We start from the raw sequence: 16,164 nt of genomic DNA on the forward strand, positions 1-16,164 counted from the left end.
CACGTTGATGACTATTATGTGCACATGACAACCAGAGACCACAAGGCCTACATGGGGCTAAGCACAGAGAGTGAAGCAGGTGGTCTCCCAATATCCATTCCCCTCTCCCGCTTTAGTCATTGAACACCATAATTTTAGCTGGGTCCATTGTCACGAACTAAAGGCCACAGCCTTCTTTCAGCTAGTTAAGGCCATGACTAGATTTTTGCCATGATTGTGAGTGGAAGTGATAAGGGAAACTTCTAGGTCATGCCTTTAAAAGTAAAACAACTAGCCCTCCCCTTCCTACTGGCTGAACTGTAGATATAATGGTAAGCGATGAAAGAGCCATGTTAGACCGTGGGATTGAAGTCATGGGTTAAGAATAGCACCTTAATTGTGGTGATGGCCTCATGGGTTTATGCATCTGTTCAAACTCATCAAACTGTACACATTAAGTATATGCGTTTTTTTGTACACCAATTAAATCTCAGTAAAGCTGTAAAAGGAATAATAAAATTAAGAGTATCACACCAGCCCCCCTGAAAAAAGAACAGCAGAACAAGCAGACAGAAGGAATTGGAATCCCTGACACCATGCAACATCATATTAGCCCTGGCTTGCTCACTCTATGACTGTTATGTGAGGGATAAATACGTTTGTATTTTTAATTCATTATTATTTTCTTCCTATCTAATACAGAATATGATATTAGTACAGAAGTGCTGATGTAAACAAACCAAAATACAATGCATTGGTCTAGTGGCAGGAGAGTGACACAGCAAGTGACGAGGAAGCATGACAGGTGAGGAATCTGATGATCTCTGTTACCCCACAGCAAAACTCTTGGTGCGCTGCTACCTGAGATGCATTGGAAGGCAGACCATGTGCCAAGAGAGCTTGTAATTCTAATGGAACTCGCTGGAAAAATCTCAGAATATTGGTTTGTGTTGGCTGTTGCATGTCACTTTTAGCAAAATCCTATTTAAAAATATGAATTCAAGTTAGATATTTTAAAGCTTTTTTGAAGTTTTTAAAATGTGGATATGTTATTTTTAAGCTATTTTTTAAATTTTTAAAAATATTCCTATAAAAAAATGTTCATAGAAGAAATAAGAATATTGCTTCATTAATTGAACAAAGGTAAGTGATTTTATACAAGGACACCAACTGTCAGACCAGTGAGATTCAGGTTAGGGCCCAAGGCCTAAGTCAGCACAGCGTCAGCAAAGATGGCAAAGGAATGACAGAACTTCAAGATTCAGTTAATACAATTAAGGTAAATGGATGTTTAAAAGGAAAACTCATTTACCTCCTGGGAGACTCTACCCTGCGGTAGTGGATGCACTACCTACTCAAAGTTGTAAAAAGTATGTAACTATTTTATATTCTTTTAGAAATTCAGGCTGGTTTAAAAATACTTTTAATAAGGTCTCTATTTTCTCATTTTGGCTGTTTTATTTTCAACTTCACTTAGCTTTCTAAATTTGAGCCTTTTAATTTAGAATATATCGTATTCCCTCTTTCAGAAGAAATATTCCGGTTTATAAATTCCAATGAAAACTTTACATTTTGATTGACACTTCACACATATGAACATGTGCTCTACCCTAGAGAGTAGGGAAGATCCAGTCAGAAATAATCTTGATGGGTGAGCATTTTAAATGATAGGATATTCTTTTTAAAAATATTAATCATGGGCTTCCCTGGTGGCGCAGTGGTTGAGAATCTGCCTGCCAATGCAGGGGACACGAGTTCGAGCCCTGGTCTGGGAGGATCCCACATGCCGCGGAGCAACTGGGCCCGTGAGCCACAACTACTGAGCCTGCGCATCTGGAGCCTGTGCTCCGCAACAAGAGAGGCCGTGATAGTGAGAGGTCCGTGCACCGCGATGAAGAGTGGCCCCCGCTCGCCGCAACTGGAGAAAGCTCTCGCACAGAAACGAAGACCCAACGCAGCCAAAAACAAATAAATAAATTTTAAAAAATATATATTAATCATGTCCTTCTAGTTAAAAGTTTATTTATTTTTTTTATCAGCACTAAAATTTTTTATCTTCATGGAACTAGAATTTTTAAGAAACAATTCCCTCTGGATACAGAAAGACACATTCAGAGTCAGTGGGAAAAACATAGCTACCCTTTTATCACTTTCCTATTCTGTGATAGATGAGGATTATATCCCTCAGGAAACTGACCAGATGTCAGCCATCATCATCAAAGAAACACAGCCATCACCACACTTGGCTAGCACTTCAGACCCTTCCACGTTGACATTTTCATTCTCAGGGCCATCCATGTCGGAAAGGCTATTGAATGACTCCTCCTAAGAAGCCCGGCCACTAAAATGATCCTTAAAACAGAAAACATCAGGGAGATACACATAGACACAGAGAGGTTTGGAGACATCCATGGTTAACATTCAATACCTTACCAGGAAGGACATTTTCAAAAATTTCCATGTAGGTGTCATTGATACCTAGGATATCACCATTGCATATGGCACCAATAGTATCCACACACCTGATCATATGATTGGAAATCAGATTAACATGTACTTAACTACATTTGTTAAAACAATATACAAAATCCCTAGGGACCAGTCGGCAAATAATCCTATTTGTACTGTCAGAGAAGTTTTACTTCTTTTAGGGACAAAGAAAATCAAATTTAAAAGATTCCATCTGGGGAGGGAGGACACTTAAGAAGAAAGACAACCAATATAGGCTGCAAAGCCAAAAAAATAGACACGAAGAACGATTATGCCATGCCCAGAGCTTGTCTACATGTGAATGTTTTTATTCTTTAAGTAAATTTGGGTCATGATTTCTATTACTTGTGGCTGAAAGCATCCTATTTGATACTTTAGTAGGGTAAAAGAGAATAAAAGTGGTCATCATGATGGTCTAAAACAGGGGTCATCTAACTTTTTCTGTAAAGGGCTAGACAGTAAATGTTTTAGGCTTTGCAGGCCATTACCTCTGTCACAATTGCTCAACTCTGCCATCGTAGCGTGAAAGCATGAATGTAGCCAAGACAACATGTAAACGAATGAGTATGGCTGTGTTCCAATAAAACGTCATTTATGGATATTGAATTTTGAATTTCATATAGTTTTATTCTTCTTTGGATTTTTGCCCAACTTTTTAAAAATGCAAAAACCATTTTTAGATGATGGGTCCCCCCCAAAAAAAGTGGTAAAACGTATTTGACCTCTAGGCCATAGTTTGCCAGCACCTAGTTTAAAACAAAAATCTTGATAGACTTGAACACAAATTCTTTGGAGGTTGAGGGGAAAACTAGTAACAAACTAGGAAGAGAAGAAAGCTCCCAGAACTTAAAATTTATCTACCAGAAAACTACAATAAACATCACTTAGTGAATGAAACATAACAAACGTTTCTTACTAACGTCAGGAAGAAAACATGAATGCCTGCCACTATTTCTATTCAACAGTGTCCTGGCTGTATGTGTCAGAAAGAACAAAAGTAACTGTTCTGGTTATTTGATCACTCACTTTAAGAAACATTCTCTTTTAAAAAAAGAGCTAAATATAAAAATTTAGAAGGTGACCTAATACAAGCTCAACATACAAAAATTAATAATTTCCCTCATAGTAGCAACAGATGATTAGACAATATAATTAAAATCCCATGGTATCTTATGTTGTATTATATTTAATTTTAGAAATTTGGGACTTTTGACCTATTGTAAATGCATGTTTTAAAATCGTCACTATTGTAAAACATGACAATATATTTAGGAGTGTACACAAAACTTAAAAGTACAACTCAGTGAACTATCAAAAACACTGAGTAACCCAAAAGATAGGAATAAATACAACAATGTGTGAGATACACACACACACACACACACACACACACACACACACACACACACACCCCACTCTCCAGCCAAAATTGAAGGACTAAACAGACCTATAGATGCAACACAATTCCAATCAAAATCTGAACAGGTTGTGTGTGTGTGTGTGTGTGTGTGTGTGTGTGCATCTGTGTGCACATGCATAATTTGACAATACGATTCTAAAATTTCTAAGGAAGTTCAAAGGGCCAAAAATATCAAGATACTTCTAAAAAAAGAAGGTTACAGAACTTACTTTTCCAGATATCAATACTTATTTTAAAGCTATTTATAGAATTATGACAGTGTGGTACTGGTGCAAAGAGAAACAAGACAAATGAAACAGAATACAGAGAACAGAACTCTTGGCTCCTGACAAATAGACCATTGCAGAGCAGTGAGGGAAGCAGTGAGTGACCCTTTTCAATAAATAGTTCTGGGGAAACAGGGTACCCATATGGGAAAAATAAAATTGGACCCCTACAGTCCTTGGGAGATCATAGACATAAATGCAAAAAGCAAAGCAATAAAGCTTCTCGAAGAATACATCTCACACTCTCTGTAGTAAAGAGCCATGTTTTTGGACTTCCCTGGTGGTGCAGTGGTTAAGAATCCGCCTGCGAATGCAGGGGACACAGGTTTGAGCCCTGGTCCAGGAAGATCCCACATGCCACGGAGCAACTAAGCCCATGAGCCACAACAGCCTGCACGCTGGAGCCCATGAGCCACAACTACTGAAGCCCGCACGCCTAGAGCCTGTGCTCCGCAACAAGAGAAGCCACCACAATGAGAAGCCCGCGCACCGCAATGAAGAGTAGCCCCCACTCGATGCAAATAGAGAAAGCCCGTGCACAGCAACAAAGACCCAATGCAGCCACAAATAAATTAATTAATTAAAAAATATTTTAAAAAAGACGATATTGAAGCAACTGTAGGAAGAACGAGGTTCTGCTCCGAGAATCATTCATTAAATGAACACTTGTTTACTCAACAACTATTATATGGCGGCCTCGGGGTGTGGACACAATGTTAAACAAGAGAGAATACCGGTCAGCATCAAACTATTGCAATACTGTGTGATACCTGCTACGAAAGGATGCTAGGGGAAACAGAGTCACGCCCCAGCATTGAGTCCAGAGAGTGCTTCCGGAGGAAGTAATATCTGAAATAATACCAGAAAAATGAGTAGAATTCAGGGACGCAAAAGAAGGGGTACAAAGGGAGCAACCTAGAGGGAAAGCGTTCTGGAAGGAACAGCATGTACAAAAGGGTTCATCTTCCTTGTGCCTTAGTATGCAGGCCCTCCCTCGTCTGCTTTGTTTTCAAATAAGATGATTCATAAAACACCGCTAGCACCTATATTAGGGCTAAATGTATGGCTCATTTTACAACTGAAGGATTCCACAAAGATTTTTTTTTTAAAGGTTCAGTTTCTCCACTTAATAAAACCTCTCTCAGAATTCAGCCTATCCCAGGTCAGACCAAGAACATGGCATTAAATTGCCTGGTGATATATTGAGGGTGGGAAAGTTTTTTTAATTGGGAAAGATTTAATATTCCCTCAGTTAACGCATAATTTTGTAACTTGAGAGACTAAAGTAAATGAGATGGATAGAGTTAAACTTACTTTGCCTTAACTTGTGTCCCCAACTAAATTTTATATTACTCTTGAGTAGAGATCTTGCTTTGAATGCCCCTTACTATGCCTAGTAAAGACAGATTCTAAAATGTCTGTTGAACAAATGGATCAATTGTCCAGTACATTTTTAAAAAAATATCACAGTTTCTGAAATGCCTAAGAGTTTTAAAAATTTTTGAGTCTCCTCCCCTTGTGACCCAGCTCAGTCTTAGGGGATGAGGGTAACTATGGAATGGAACAGTCTCCTTCTAAACTATACACGCAAAACAAGACTCCAGAGCTCCCTGAGCTGCCCTAGAGGACAGGCTCTGGTCGATGTGACCACATCTAGGAGTACCATGCTGCTCAGCCTCTGCACCATCCCCTAGGGTCGCAGTCACATAAACGAACAACACCTGCCCCACCACCATCACCACCACCACCACTACACACACACACACACACACACACACACTTGGAGGTGGGGCTGCAGAATGGTCAGATCACAAGCTTGAGAGTCAGATTGCCTGGACTTGTATCTTGACTCTGGCAGTTATTCCTCTTATGGCCATAGGCAAATTACTTAACATCTTCCTGCTTCATTTCCTAATCTATGAAATAAATATAAGCTAGGACCTACCTCATAGAGTTGAATGTTTCCTCATATTCACAAAATAATTATGTAGCTGGTTAATTCTTCATCGCCTCCCCAAAAATTCTTCCATTGCCCAGAAAGAATTTAGATCCCACATCCAAATCAATTGAAACCTCAAGCCTTCTGGTGGTTTTTTCTTTCTACGTACCAGGGACCTTCACATCTGATGTATCTTGACAACACACTTTACAGGCCACACCTTGAACCTTGTTATCACCCAACTGATATCTCACACTTTTTAACCACAGACACTTAATCTTCTACATTTCTTATACAGGCATATCTTGTTTTATTGAACTTTGCTTTATTGCACTTTGCAGAGATTGCATTTTTTTTAAGTTTTGTTTTTTAATGTGGACCAATTTTAAAGTCTTTATTGAATTTGCTACAGTATTGTTTCTGTTTTATGTTTTGGTTTTTTGGCCCCAAGCCATGTGGGATCTTAATTCGCTGACCAGGGATTGAACCTGCACCCCCTGCATTTGAAGGCGAAGTCTCAACCACTGGGACACCAGGGAAGTCCAGATATTGCATTGTTTACAAATTGAAGGTTTGTGGCAACTCTGAGTTGAGCAAGTCTATTGGTGCCATTTTTCCCACAGCATTTGCTCACTTTGTATCTCTGTGTCACATCTTGGTCATTCTTGCAATATTTAAAACTTTTTCATTATCATTTTATTGGTTATGGCAATATATGACCAGTGATCTTTATGTTACTCTTATAATTGTTTGGGGGCACCACAAGCTGCACCCATATAAGACAATGAACTTAATTGATAAGTGTTGTGTGTGTTCCAACTGGTCCACCCACCAGCTATTCCCCTCTCTTCCTCTCCTCAGGCCTCTCCATTCTGAGATACAACAATATTGAAATTAGGCCAATTAATAACGCCACCCTGATCAGTCAGCAGCCAAAAGATGGCAACTCGCTGAAGGCAAGATGATGGTTAGCATTTTTTAGCAATAAAGTATCTTTTAATTAAGGTATGGACATTGTTTTTTTAGACATAATGCTATGGCACACTTAAGAGATTACAGTATAGTGTAAACATAACTTTCATATGGAGTGGAAAAACAAAAACTCCACGTGACTCACTTTAAGGCGGATATTCGCTTTGTTGCAATCTGGAATTAAATCCGTAATATCTCCAAGGTATGCCTGTACTCTCACTCTCATTACACCTCCCAGAAACCTTGAATTCACTCACTAATCCAGTAAACAAAAATGTTTTGAAGCCTTTTATGTTCCAGGCACTGTTTCCTTGATTCTTTCATTTTCTTTCAACTCATAAGACCCCGCCTGGCCCCAATTTCCTTTTCTTCGCAACATAGGTTCTGTAGCTAATTACTTGAACTGTTTTCTCCCCTAAATCCTCAAATTCATTGAACATATGTTTTTCTGTTTGAAGTCTCAGTTTCCTAGAAGGAAAGCATATTTTAATTCTTAATTTGTCCCTTGAACAGTTGCATTTTTCTGAAGGTTAAAGAAATAATAAGCAAAATTGCTTCTCTAGATATCATACACTGCTGGAGATTACAAGTTAATTTGTATTCTCACCTTATACCACATATCAAATGAATCTCAGGTTATTTATAGATTCAAACTTTTTAAAAAAATCCAACTATTACAACAAACACAGGGGATATAGTCCTTATGAACTCTTCTTTTTAAAATGTAGAAGACCAGCTTCAGTTAAACAAGGGATAAATGATGAAAAACTCTTACAAATAGAATGACAACAATTACTGAATCCACTAAACTATAGTACTAGCCAAAACCAAAACAAAACTAGGGAGATTATGGTTGGAAAACCATAAATGTTGTGTGTGTTCTGACACACAAATATTATAAACTCTGATAACCCAGAAATGTTATAAATAACAAAAGATGAAGGAGGGCAGGTAGAGAGATTTCCTTATCATTTTTACTCTGGTATTTAAAGATACTTTTTAAAGCTAATAAGTACACACACATATATATACATAAATATTAAAAATATATGTTTTAATAAACGTTATACATAATACAATTATATATTTATTACATATAGTACTTATATATACTATATTATACTATAGTATAATATGCTATACATTATAGATAATATATAATATATAATATTATATATAGTATATAGTACTATATATATCATAGTATATATAGAATATTCTGTATATAGTTATACATATAATACATATAACTTTATTAAAACACACATTTTTGGGCTTCCCTGGTGGCGCAGTGGTTGAGAATCTGCCTGCCAATTCAGGGGACACGGGTTCAAGCCCTGGTCTGGGAAGATCCCACATGCCACGGAGCAACTGGGCCCGTGAGCCACAATTACTGACCCTGCGCGTCTGGAGCCTGTGCTCCGCAACAAGAGAGGCCGCGATAGTGAGAGGCCCACGCACCACGATGAAGAATGGCCCCCGCTTGCTGCAACTAGAGAAAGCCCTCGCAGAGAAACGAAGACCCAACACAGTCATAAATAAAATAAATAAATTAATTAAAAAATAAATAAATAAACTCACTTAAAAAAAATTTAAAAAAAAAATTTAAGAAAAAACACACACTTTTAAGGAAATAGGGTGAACACAAAGATAAATAATTTAAAGAACAAAAATACAGTAGTGGAGAGGAGAAAATTGGGGCAAGACAGTGTAAATAATTTTGGTCACTGCTTAGGTAGGGAGTCAACAGATATTGCTGAAAAAAGAATATTAAATGTGTTATGTAAATCTATTGCATATATCTGTTATATTATATAAAGAAAATTATGAGAATGAAAACACAAACCTGGACTTCCTGGCGGTCCAGTGGTTAATACTCTGCGCTTCCACTTCAGGGGGCATGGGTTCCATCCCTGGTCGGGGAACTAAGATCCCACATGCCACGTGGTGTGGTCAAAAGAAAAAACCCACAAACCTTTCCATATTTTAGAACATACACATAAAAAATGCCCTTAAATTTCAACCCAGTAATTCCATTTCCAGAATAAATGTACAAGATTATTAATTTCTGTATTAGCAGAAAATGGGGAAAATCTATACGTCCACCAACAGGCGACTGTTAAAGAATGATACATCCATTCAATGAAATACTTTGCGTCCATCTTAATGGATGACTGAAGCAGCTCAGTATGTGCTAAAACGAAGAGATACTCAGAATACATCCTTACATTAAAAAGCAAGGCACAGAACAATGCATATAATGTTACCATTTATGTAAAAAGAAAAGAGAATGTATGTAGTGTGTGTGTGTATGTGCGTGCACATGTGTATATATACATAGGCTCTGGAAAGGTATTTATAAAAGAGATAAGAGTGATTAATCCTGGGAGGAAAACTGTGTGGCAGGAGGCAGGAATGAAAGAGGGAGGCTCCTTTCATACTTCTTTCCATTTTGTATCTTTTTAATTTTGTACCTTCTTTATGCGGTACCTACCAAAAAAACTTGACATTTCACTGTTAAAAATGTTTATTTTTTTATTATGATTTTTCCTTTCATTTTATTAGGACGCAGACATAGTGAAATATTTCTTAATATTTACTTCTTTCAATGTACTGTTGTAACCACTTCTTAATCAAAAGAATTCTTTTAATATTTTTTAATATTTTTTAATGGGCTTTAATAGCCTATGGAATAGTAGTGGAATAGTAATGGAACAATTGACACATAGGTTTTACCAAAAGCTTTCTGCACTTTAATTATGGAAATTCCTGGACTGGACTCTTTGGTGGTAATATATTAATAAAGATATAAATCCAACCTTAAGGTTAACAGAGACAGGTTCAGCTGTGTACATAGAATATGTCTCAGTCTTTGTCATTTCAAGTGTGGTGTGAATAAGAGATGCCTCCCTTTATGCATCACAGAAATACCTTCAGAATGGTCTTACACCATGAAGTACCACTGGATCCAGCGGTTTCACCAACAGAGACTGAGCTGAGAATAAAGGGGATCATGGAGAAACTAGACCAGCTGAGCTCCACACACAGCAAAGCCACCCTCCTCAGCCCTCAAGACACATACTGCAGGGGGGATCAGCTAGACGTCCTGCTGGAGGTGAGGGACCACTTGGGACGCAGGAAGGAATACGGCGGGCATTTCCTGAGGGCCAGGATGTCCTCCCCAGCCCTGAAGGCAGGCGCTTCGGGAAAGGTGACAGACTTCAACAATGGCACCTACCTTGTCAGCTTCACCCTGTTCTGGGGGGGCCGGGTGTCTCTGTCTCTCCTGCTCATCCACCCCAGTGAAGGCGTGTCGGCTCTCTGGAGGGCAAGGAACCAAGGCTATGACAGGGTGATCTTCACAGGCCAGTTTGCCAGGGGCACCTCCCATGTCAATACCGATTGTGCCCTCATTTTAAATTCAAGTGCTGAACTATGTACCTGGATACTCGTGACCAAGAAGCCTTTTACTAAAGTCTACAAATAATAAATGTTGGAGAGGGTGTGGAGAAAAGGGAACCCTCCTGCACTGTTGGTGGGAATGTAAATTGGTGCAGCCACTACGGAGAACAGCATGCAGGTTCCTCAGAGTTGCCATATGATCCAGCAATCCCCCTCCTGGGCACACACCCAGACAAAACTATCATTCAAAAAGGTACATGTTTTGTTTCTTACCCACTTTAGTTTGAATTGAAATCTAAAATGTCAATCATGAATATAAATTAATATGCCCATTTGAAAACTTTAAAATTATAGTACTTCTGTTTCCTAATATCTATAGCATTCTTTTTAGTAGGATTTGCATATTCCCTTTTAGTACAATGAAACCCATACATTCTTACATATGGGTTTGGAGTCTTTATGCGAAGTAAATTCTTTTCTCTCTTTAAAATATTATTTTGCCTCTGCTTTCAGCTTTGCCTCTGCAACCTCCCTCTCCTTGCTCCAGACTAATAGGAGAAAGAGACCTTAACAAACATTGGATTCATAGCTCAGTCTTCTTCAAATACAGTGAGAGGCATGCTTTGGCTCCTAAAGGCTACAGAAATGTAGTAGTGATCCAAATTTCATGTACGCTACAATCATGTGAGATATGTGTTAAAACTGCAGATTCCTAACCCTTTCCCCAGAAATTCTGATTAATTTGTGGATTGGGCTCACGAATCTGCATTTTAACCCACTTGATTGATGATACTGATGCAGGTGGTCTAAAAACCTTAATCTGAGAGACAATTAACTTCACTAATTCTCTGCCCTTGAATATACAGTCTCCTATGTATTTCTCTTCTACGAATATTCTTTTTTGCATTCTGGAAAACACTGGGCATTGGGACAACTAATTGTGCCTAAAAATGAATATACAGTTAAAGGATAAGTTGTGTGTAGAAACCATTTTCCCCAGGGTTAGGAATTTTTTATGACTATGAATTCTTACAGCAGAAAGTTAGATGGTCAGTAAATCTATTTTGTGAACATCTTCTCTATGAGAAACGAGAAAAGAGCTCCAGACTTTCCCCAAATTATTCTTCTATATTATTTTTTCAGAATTATCTACAACCCATCCCTTTAGAAGAATATAGTTGAGATTTAGAAAAAATAAAACTATTCTCTTAAAAATAAAAAAAATAAAAAAAAAAGATACATGCACCCCAATGTTCATAGCAGCACTATTCACAATCGCCAAGACATGGGAACAATCTAAATGTCCATCCACAGATGAATGGATAAAGAAGATGTGGTATACACACACACACACACACACACACACACACACACACACACACACGCAATAGAATATTAGCCACAAAAAAGAACAAAATAATTCCATTTGCAGCAACATGGATGGAACTAGAGATTATCATACTCAGTGAAGTAAGTCAGAAAGAGAAAGACAAACACCATATGACATCACTTATATGTGGAATCTAAAATATGACACAAATGAACTTTTATGAAACAGAAACAGACTCACAGACATAGACAATAGACTTGTGGTTGTCAAGGGGAGTGGGTGGGGAAGGGATGGAGTGGGAGTCTGGGATTAGCAGATGCAAACTATTATATATAGGATGGATAAACAACAAGGTCCTACTGTATAGCACAGGGAACTATACCAAATATCCCGTGATAAACCATAATGGAAAAGAATATGAAAAAGAATATATATGTATATGTATAACTGAATCACCTTGCTGTATAGCAGCAATTAACACAACATTGTAAATCAACTATACTTCAACAAAATTTTGTTAAAAAAGAAGTCTTTTACTATGTGAGGCCTCAACACATGCTCTGTGAGGCCCTGATCATGTGACCACCAGAGACTCAGTGAAGAAGGGTAGAGACTTTTACATAGCGCAAGCAAGCTTTCCAACTAATGTGCACTGAGACATTTTCCTACAGCAACCACTGCAGTCATTTTAATTAACAGTGAGCACTGCGCTCTCAATGTCCAAATACCTGTGGGTTATCAGCTTTATTCTCCTAAAGGCCACAGTTCTAGCAGGTGATTTTCTCCATACAGGTGGTTCAGGCCTGGGGATGGATGGTTCCCTGCCCTTGTAGGCCCCAAAGTACTGCATCCTCCCTTGTTGGTTTCCTTAAATCTCGCCCTTTATTAAACTCTCCTGGGTCACCAAGTTTGCGCCTGTCATGTTTCCTCCTGGGCTCCTGACTGAGCCAGAGGAAACTTCATGTGCAAATTTACCAAAAGGGCGTTTACAAAATTGAAAGAAGGTAATGCGGCTGGGGGTTAGACAAGGAGGAAGATGATGAAAGATGAGGAGGGAGGCGGCCAGGGCCAGCCATATCATGAAGAATCTGTTAAAGGAGTTTGGATTTTATTTCAAGTAAAATAGGAAGATATCAAAATGTTCCATGCAGGAAGATAGTCTTCTTTCTTATTAATCTGTATTGTATTAAACTAATACATATGCATTGTCCAAAACGTCAAATTGAGCTCACTGCAGCATCAATTGTATCAAAACCCAGCAATTTCTACCACACTCTCCCCATCCCCCCATACCATCACTTTGAATTATTTTAACTGTTTTAAACACTATTTACCACCATATTTTTTAACTATTGTGCTTGATCAACTCAATTTTCTAAACAAATCTCAATTTTATGAACAAACGACTCAATTTTCTGAATAAATCTCAATTTTCTGAACAAATAAAGGATTTATTTTTCTCAGGTAAAAGAAGCCCAGAGGCAAAGCAGGGATGGCACACGACCCAATACGCCATCAAGCCCCATCTGAGACCTTTCTGCTCTAACTCCCCTCATTAGCCCATGACTTTCTCTCTCATCCTTGTCACCTCAGTGTCTCAAGATGGATGCTGCACCTCCAGCAACTCAACTGTATTCCAGGCAAGAAGAGGAAGGGCAAAGGGTACATTTCAGCTGCATCTGCCACCCAATGACTTCTGATCATGTGTCACACGTATCACTGGCCAGATTGATATAAAATGACCACTCTTACTGACAAGAAAGGCAAGGAAATAAAATTTTTTTGCTAAGCGTGTTGCTACCGTATGTTCTGTTAGGAAGGAAAAGAGAAGAATGGACCCCAGGTAGGTCTCTAGCAGTGTTTGCCAACACTGCTGTGTCTTCCTTTTTCCATTTTGGCATTTTATATCAATTCCCTAGGGTGGTTGTAAAAGATTTCGTTCTCTTACATCACACTTGCACCACATTTTCCTTTACTACTTTCTCTAACTATACACAAGGGCTTTACTAAGTTAACTTGGTAGCGTTTTGCATTGCTAATTAAATTTTGCTATCTGTTGAGCCAAGTAGTACACCTTCCTTCCCCCCTCCAAAAACATACAAATTTTTGGTTTTCCTGGAATGTCATTTGCTTAATTTTCTATGTATTTATCTTTAATTTGTCCACATCCTCCATCATAACCGTCAAAATTCTTCCATTCTTATTTTCCAAAACATTGACGGCATCAGATAAGGTTTCAAGTCTATCTTTATCCCTGCAGAATTCTTGCCCAGAGCCCTTTGCCAACTATTCTGGTTGGGAATGACTGCTTTCCACCTGCTATACAGGGAAGAAAATGACCTAGGAACTCCTCACCACTTCCCTGTACAGCACCTCCGGTCTCCTGAGTTTACTGCTCATTTGGTCTAAGCATATCTTTCAAAAACTTTCTTAGAAAAGAAACTTTTAATTTTTACTTCTTGCTTATCTAAAAATATCTTTACTCTACCTTGGCACTTTTGGGAAAGTTTGGTTGGGTTTAGAATTCTGAGTTGATTAATGATTCTCCTTCAGAATTTTTAAAAGTCCGTTATTTTTCAGTTTTCTCTAACTACAGAGTTTGGTGCCATTATGATTCCTAATACTTGCTATGTCATCTGTTTCTCTCCTCATCTCTTTTCTTCAAATCATCTCTATACCCTGGTGTTGTGATTATTCAATTTTAGTTGGGTAGGAGTAGGGATTTTTTTCATTTATTGTGCCAGACACACCCTGGATCTTTTCAAACTGGAGGCTAGTGCTCTTAATTTCAGAAATAGTGTATTTTCCTGGTACTTTCTCTATTTTCTCCTTCTGGAATTCCTAATAGTCTATTATATCTCCTGGATTTACCCTGTAAACTTAAGTTTTCTACTGTATACCACTGTATCTTTTGCTATATGTTCTGCCACATTTTCTTGATCTTATCTTTTGGCACTTCTGTTGTTGATTTTTTTTTCAGTCACTATATTTTTTTTCATTTTAGAGCTCCTAATTGTTCTCTGGTTATTCTTTTTCACAGCATCCCATTATTTCCTGGATACAATATTTTCTCTTTCACGATGAAAACACTCAGATTATTATTATGGTGTGATAAATTTTTTGAAATTTTATGTTACTCTTTACATTGTCCCTGTTGCTTCTGGGTTTCTTTTATCTGTGTGATTATTTAGTCTCTCTTTCAAGTAGGAGGTATTCATCAAATACCTGAAATCCTGAGGTGTCTGCTCATATCTTTTCATTGGGCACTTGAAAATCAACATGGATGCTCTATGTACCTGGATGGGGCTGGTCAAGAGGAACATCTCACTGCGCAGTGATAAGGTGGCAAAAGGCCTATTCAGTGGACTACACACACACACACACACACACACACACACACACAAACACCAGTACCTGGAAGCTTTTCTCTTGGCCCATCCAATTTCTCAAGAGAAAAACATCCCCTAATCTCTGAGGAGTCCAGCTCTGGTCCAAAAATCCTATGTATGATCTTTCAGGCCTGACCATAGGTAACTGCAAAGGCTTTATCTGACAGGTCTCATGGGGAAAGCTGTCCCACTTCCCACACCAGACCTAGTGCACAGCCAGTGTTTGGCAGTTTCTGGAGCTAGTTACAGTCAAGGACTCAGACTTCCAGCCATGCTCTTTTGCATATCTTCACTCAGAAAGGTGCCTGACAAATAGCGAGCACCCAATAATATTAGCTGAACAAATGAAGTGTCTGCAAAGTGGCAGGCACCGTGCTAGGCACTGGGGATACAGTGATTGTGCCAGCACCTGGCCTCATGGAGCCTATATTCCAGAGGAGGAATCTGAAGCTAACAGAGGGACCCTAAGCTCACCTGGGTATGTGGCAGGCGGAAGGGCAGTCATGGAAGCCTTCCTTGATAAAGCAGTATTTGAGCTGAGATATAACAGTTGGGAAGGTGAGAGAGATGGTGCTGGGGCAGAGACAAAGAAAAGCATGTGAAAATCCATGAGGAAGGGAAAAGCATGGTGTGGCCATATCATAGTGCCGTATTATGGGAGAGAGTGATGTGAAATGGAGCTGGAGAGATTGGGGCAGGGGGAGGGGGAGGGAGGGTGGCAGTGTGGAATGAAAGCCACACCAAAGATTTTGGTCTATTTTAAGGAGATAGTAGACCATTGAAGGGTTTTTGTGTAGGGAAATAGGGGAGGGGAACATAATCAGATTAGCTTTTTAAAAAAAAAAAAGATCAATCTAGCTGCAAATTGGATAACAGGTTAGAGTGGGTCAGGAGTATTTGTGATTTGGGATCAAAGAAAAATGTCCTACAATTACGTTTTAGAGATGGCTGCATATACTAAAAACTACTGAATTGTA

General features: G+C 38.6%; 1 long non-coding RNA gene and 1 pseudogene across 2 annotated transcripts in view; both read left to right on the forward strand.

The window, feature by feature from the left end:
- Positions 1 to 16,164, forward strand: part of LOC309637116 — a 276,838-nt gene that overhangs the window by 46,979 nt on the left and 213,695 nt on the right. The window lies entirely within an intron of this gene.
- LOC309637097 (NXPE family member 1 pseudogene) lies at positions 1,963 to 7,023 on the forward strand (annotated as a pseudogene). The gene has a single exon. The product of its transcript is annotated as an NXPE family member 1 pseudogene (transcript).

The sequence above is a fragment of the Balaenoptera physalus genome (assembly GCF_965194825.1).
Source record: "Balaenoptera physalus genome assembly, chromosome: 10".
Taxonomy (NCBI): domain Eukaryota; kingdom Metazoa; phylum Chordata; class Mammalia; order Artiodactyla; family Balaenopteridae; genus Balaenoptera; species Balaenoptera physalus.